Here is a 6,789-nt window from a genome sequence, read left to right on the forward strand (position 1 = left end):
TACTAAATTTTGGACTGTTCTGGACTATTATATTTAGATGGGGGAGAGAAAAAAAAGGAAGGACCAGAAGTAACTCAGAAGAGAAAATAATCATGGCATCTAAATATGAAAAAATTAATACTTGAGACATAAGTAATAAATTCTAGGCTAGGAGATGATCCCTAAGATACCAGAATTATCTTCCTTTATACTCACCTTCTCTCCCCTTTAACTCTCCTTTTCTCTTGTTTTTTTTTTGTTTTGTTTTGTTTTGTTTTTTTCCCCACTCCTCATCCTACCATATTAAGCCCCATACCACACAAAATAAACATAAAATACACATGGGAACTTTAGGAAGATTTTTGATGAAATATAGATTTAAAAATGAATACAGTCACAAAAATTAAGTGTGACTTTAAAATACTAATTGAGTTTTAGCCAAAAAAAAAGAAGAAGTCATGTGTAAAAGTACCTATTGTTCATTTAAAACCTTGGCCAATTGTGCAATATCTATTACTAGAAATTCAAACCCTTAGAGTTGTCTTCAGAGCATGAGACTTTATTTTGGATATGTTCATCTTTGTGAATTACAGAGTGCAATTTGTTTTCAGCTAATCATTTGAGTTTGCACATGCTTTGTTAGAAGAAAATCTATTTTCCTTTTGATTTCATTCTACTCTAGAACTATCAAAGAACCTAAGGCCCAGCAGTCTGAAAAGGGATTTAGTTTGAGCTTAGACCCAAGAAGGAGACTCCTAGTTTTGAATGATTCTCCTATAACCTGCTCCTTCGAGACTGAATTGACACTGACATCCTATGTTGCCCCATTGCTTAGATGAGGCCAAGCTAACCAAGATCTCTGTAAAGGCCATCTGCTTCTTTGACAAAGAATTAACTTATTCCTCAGTCTAAGCTTAGTCAAGGATGTTCCATGCTTGTGCTTTCACACCTTCAGTTCTTAGTATTGATTCAAGTTCATACATCTTAAAAATTCTTAACTATAGGCTGGGCGTGGTGGCTCAAGCCTGTAATCCTAGCACTTTGGGAGGCTGAGATGGACAGATCACGAGGTCAGGAATTCAAGACCAGCCTGACCAAAATGATGAAAACCGATCTCTACTGGAAATACAAAAATTAGCCTGGCGTGGTGGCGAGTAACTGTAATCCCAGCTACTCAGGAGGTGGAGGCAGGAGAATCGCTTGAACATGGGAGGTGGAGGTTGCAGTGAGCCAAGATCACACCCTGCACTCCAGTCTGGGTGACAGAGCAAGACTCCATCTCAAAAATAAAAATAATAAAAAAATAAATTCTGATGGGTGCAGCACACCAACATGGCACAAGTATACATATGTAACAAACCTGCACGTTATGCACATGTACCCTAGAACTTAAAGTATAATAATAAAAAAAAATAATAAAAATAAAAATAAATAAATAAATAAATAAATTCTGAACTACTATACTCTATTTCTTTTGGCGAGTCCACATGAAATTTGACAGCTTTTAAGGAAAATATAGTATTATGCCTACTTTCCCTAAACAAATGGGCTACCTCATAAGGGGCTACAAAAAGTGAGTAAAATACAAATATCTTTTTACCCAAGCCACTACAAAGTGCATCTCTTCTTTGCAGCCTAATAAAAATTTAATAACAGTGGAAGTGAAATATATCTGTCCACTTTAATGAGGAATATGCTTGAGGAAAATAAAATGATGTAGTGGCAAATCTAAGATCGAAGTTAGAAAGGACTTCAGCAACCCGGGCATCAGCTAGCAAGGAACTGCAATAAAAAAAAATCAGAATAGAAGCCAAGAATCATAAAGTCATTACTGGAAATGACAGAAGAAAATAATGCTATTAAGGACAGGGATTCCTTCCCAAACCCATCTGACAGAGTAAACTTCAAAAACTCAAAGATCATATGTGCTTCTAAGGAAAATGTGTAAGTTTTTGCTACTTTCCTTAGGGTTAACAAGTGGTCTATTCTCAGTAATTTAAAACTGAATTTTAGTTGAATTTTTTTTTTTTTTTGGCACTTTGTTAGCTAAGAGAAAAAATACAGCTAGAAATGTATTACTTGACAAAGCTTTCTGTTATACTTGAAATTTTGTTTTGATTTTTGGTAGTAAGCAAAATTCATTCACAAGTGAACATATTAAATGAGAGGGATGTTCAAGTTGTGATGTGAGTTAAAAATAATCTATAATTATAACTAAGAACTGAGTGATTGATAAATAGTTCTGACAGAATTTTTGCTCTCCAGTCCTGGTAGATTCAGTTTTATAAAGAGTCTTACTTTATAGTCACCACTGATAAAGATAGATAATGTTATCAAAACTTGGAATGCTAGGAGCTAGGAAAAACCTCAATAATGGGTTAACTTTTGAAAAATTAATAAGCAAAAAGCTGCTAAAATACACATTATAATATTTAAAATATCATTTTATATGACTAAAATGAATACCTGTCAAAGCTTCTGTTCAGTTTAATAATTCATGAAATAACCAATAAGATGAAAAGTTTAATTAAAAAGAGAATTTGAAAACCAAGAGTTCATGTAAATTGAATGAAATACATTTGCTAATAGATACAACATGGTAAATGTCTAAAAGGCCATAAATCTGTAACATTTGGGGTTATCTTTTCGGCCAGACAAAAATCTAAAAACTTGCATGTAACAGTCAATATTTTAGTTGTCAGGGCTCTAATTAAATATTAAATACTAAAGTCAAGCATAGGTGCTTCCTCCTGTATAATGAAATAAGTTTTGAATGAACTTGTTAAAACCTAAAAAGCTATGACTTGAAAGAAGGAAAGATCATCCACCTGTTTTATTCAAATTTGGATTTTTTCTTAAACCAAGTAAAAACAAATAAAAAGGTGTTCTGTAGAGAAGAGTTCACATTAGGTTAATAGTAAAACTAGATTTTTTTTCTTTGTAAAAGTGAAGCGAGATACTAAAAATGAATATTTATTATATGTAAATGGCACATCATTTTCTGCAAGTATATACAGATTTTTTTAAAAGATACTAAATACAAATAGCATTCAATTTAGAATTACACATATTCAGTTCAAACACTGGAAATAAAAAAGTTTCAAATCAGAAGGGTATGGAAGACTTTACTTTTTTAAATGGGTGTTACTCAGGAAAGCCTTTTTTCTTTAATTGTGGAAGTTTCCCTTAGAGATTTGACCTCATAAGGAAAATCACTCAGTATCAACCCAACACATCGGGATATAAAATTTGGCATGCATGGAGCAGAAGTCTATGGCTTTAATTTGGTGATTCCATGTCAGGAAATAGTTTTTCCCTTTTATATTCTTGTTTTCACTCCAATGAAAGCCCATTTTAAATAATTACAATACCAGCCTCAGCATAACAGTAAGATCAGCCAGCCACTCATAAACATATGTGGATGCATGAAGTAGGTGTGTTATAAAACACACCCCACAACACCATTTATTTCACAGATTATTATAAAATATTGTGAAGTAAATCACTTATTTAACAATTTATTTTACTCAGTGGGTTTCATAAAATATTTCCAATATTTTATTTCTAGGACAAAGTGGGATCACACAAATATTTATATGTATGTCTGCAGAAAACAAAGCAAAAGTTGAGAGCAAAAGGAAATTTGAGAATACAAGCATCTAACAATTATCATTAAAATGTCATTCATTAATAAGCAAAAATTCTATGGTAATTACTAACGTTTTAATAATGACACCTAATTGCCATAAACTTACATAAAAATAAATTTTAAATATCAACTTATATCTTTAATAAACATGTACTAAGCATCTCAGCAACATCATATTTTACATTCCCTGGAAAACGATGATATGAAAAATTTTCGAGGGAACATTTTATGGTTAAATATCTCTGAGAAGCATCTCCTTACTTAAACTATAATTTTAGTTATATGGACTATTAACAATAATATTAAGAAGAATATAGTTTGATTATTGCATACTCATTTCACCATTTGTAAGGCTCACATGAATGTCGCACTCTATGAAAAAATTTGCACTAAACCTCTATTTTGGCATATACATAACTGTTCTAGGAAGCTCATCTTGTAAATGTCATAAATAGATAAAAATTCTGCAAGCAAATCAGAATAGAAGGAAAAAGTTGATGCATGAAAAGCCTTCTTTACAAATCAAGTACTCATGAAAATTAACTTTCAAAATAACAATTTTTTCAAGGGAAAATGAAGGCTATCTCAAAACCTAAAAGAACCAATATTGAGATTTTGGTGTAAATACAGGGTGGGGAACATCACACACCAGGGTCTGTCATAGGGTAGAGGGAGGGGAAGGGATAGCACTGGGATAAATACCTAATGTAAATGACGGGTTGATGAGTGCAGCGGTCCAGCATGGTACATGTATATCTATGTAATGAGTCTGCACATTGTGCACATGTACCCTAGAACTTAAAGTATAATTTAAAAACATATTTTGGTGTAAATATATTTGCACTTCTTTTTTTAACATTCACAGATGTGATCTCTTGTACTTCACTGGGATTGTGCCACATAAATTGTTTTAAAACTTCTCATTTTCTCTTAAAAATGTACTAGGAATGTTTCCACCACTGTAAATAATGCTGCAGTGGGCATCCTTGGACATAAACGCTTGACCACCCATATTTCTTTGAGAGACTTTAGGAGTGATGTAAGAAAATAAACATTTTTAATTATCTTGGCATAGTTCTATCATTATAAAACATATGTGGTGGAAATCAGTTTATGCTGGTTCTCTGTGACAGAATTATAAAACTGATGAGGACATTTCTTTTGTAATAGAAATATTACCAGACTTTTAGAAACTGTGTTCATATAAATTTCAGCTCACATGTCATTAATTACATGAGGGGTTATATAAGATATTAGAGCTAAAATGTGTAAAAACTTTGCACTTAATACTTAGCTCACATTGTCCCCTAATCCAACCATTCATATAATTGAATAATAAATATGAATTATGCACTAACATACATTATTATATCTTAACTCTTCTCCTACTAACTGTACTAACTATGTTGTGGTAAGCAAATTATTTTCCTCGAAAGCCACTTTCTTCCTCTGTGTAATGGGGATGATAATAATGGTATACACCAGGCCGGGCACAGTAGCTCATCCCAGCACTTTGAGAGGCTGAGGCAGATGTATCGTTTGAGGCCAGGGGTTCAAGATCAGCCTGACCAACATGGAGAAACCCCTACGCTACTAAAAATACAAAAATTAGCCAGTGCAGTGGCACATGTCTGTAGTCCCAGCTACTAAGGAAGCCGAGACATGAGAATCACTTGAGTCTGAGAGGCTGAGATTGCAGTGAGCCGAGATCGCACCACTCTACTCCAGGGTGGGGGGCAACAGAGAGAAATTCTGTCTCGAAACAAACGAACAAACAAAAAAGGTATGTACCTAAGTGGTATTGTTTTGAAATTTAAACGAATAATAATAAATCTAAACCACATAGCTAGGTATGTTGCAATCATGCAAAAATATAGGGTACCACTATTATAATTATAATTATAATTATTATTAATAGTAATAGTAGTATACTATTTTTTAAAGAATCATAGCCACATATTAAAAATACATGTGGAATCGAACTTGATCCCATCGTCCAGTGTCCTTGATAAGAATGTAGAAGTCCAAAGCCAATGACCATGAAGTCAGAAAAGTGGTTTTGTTTGATTTAGTTTAATTCAGTTACACATTTCTGTAACAGAGTGTGTGTGTGTGTGTGTGTGTAAACCAAAGCGCACATATGTATTCTAAATTTGCATCTTTGTTTCCATCTTTGCCTTACCTTTTTATCTTTCCATGTTAGCTAAGAAAACTTTTCTTTGAATACAGTTTTCAACTGTGTACTCAGAAGTGTATGTACTATATATTTCAGCCACTAAGTTGGGTAATCTGGAAATTCAATAAAGTCTATACTTACCCTTCACCATTTCTTCATTCATCTAAATAAAAAGAGACCTTTATAAATTAAAATATACATTCCCTAAGTTAATTGTTTGTATATTGAAAGCATTCTATTAGAAATGAATATTTCATTACAGAATGTGTATGTATTAAACCACCAATTGGCTGTATTTTTTTTGTTTTGCCTGTAAACATAAATATTCTTTATAAGTACTACAATTAAGGTCCTGCTGTGCAAAAACTCCAGATCCTACACTTTAGGTGATGTAACACCCATTTTATAAATGAGAAAACGTATATTTGGAAAGGCATATGACCTGCCAAAATGCACCTGAAAATAAAAAGTAGAGCGGAGAATTTAACTAATGTTAGAATGTATCTAAAGTCTAAGAATTATCTATACTACATTAAAAATGAACTAATCTAGGAAAGCAGAAGATATATATTCTGCGAAAGGAAAAATGACAAAACCTAGTTAAACCTAGTCTATGGTGATAAATACTCTATTTTTAAAAGGTTTTCTTAAGATATATAGTGCTCCTGAATGGGAGAGTTGTATTTATTTTTATTTTAAAATATTTTTATTACAAATTTACTTTCAGGCCTACTCAATGTAAGAAAAAAACAAGCACAATATGAAGTTACAGTAAGAGTGAGTTGATTAATTTTAATATTGACAGTTCAGAAGGTCTCAGAGACTGCAAATATTATTCTTATTTATAACATTAAAGGTACTCAGCATCTGGAAAAGAACTTGCTTATAAAATCATGTATACAGTTGCATGGTAAGTACATCTGCCACTGAATTTCAGTTTTTTAGAAGCTGAAACAGCTGGAAAAAACTTATAAAAATTATCATT

Source organism: Rhinopithecus roxellana, chromosome 10, assembly GCF_007565055.1.
Source record: "Rhinopithecus roxellana isolate Shanxi Qingling chromosome 10, ASM756505v1, whole genome shotgun sequence".
NCBI classification, from domain to species: domain Eukaryota; kingdom Metazoa; phylum Chordata; class Mammalia; order Primates; family Cercopithecidae; genus Rhinopithecus; species Rhinopithecus roxellana.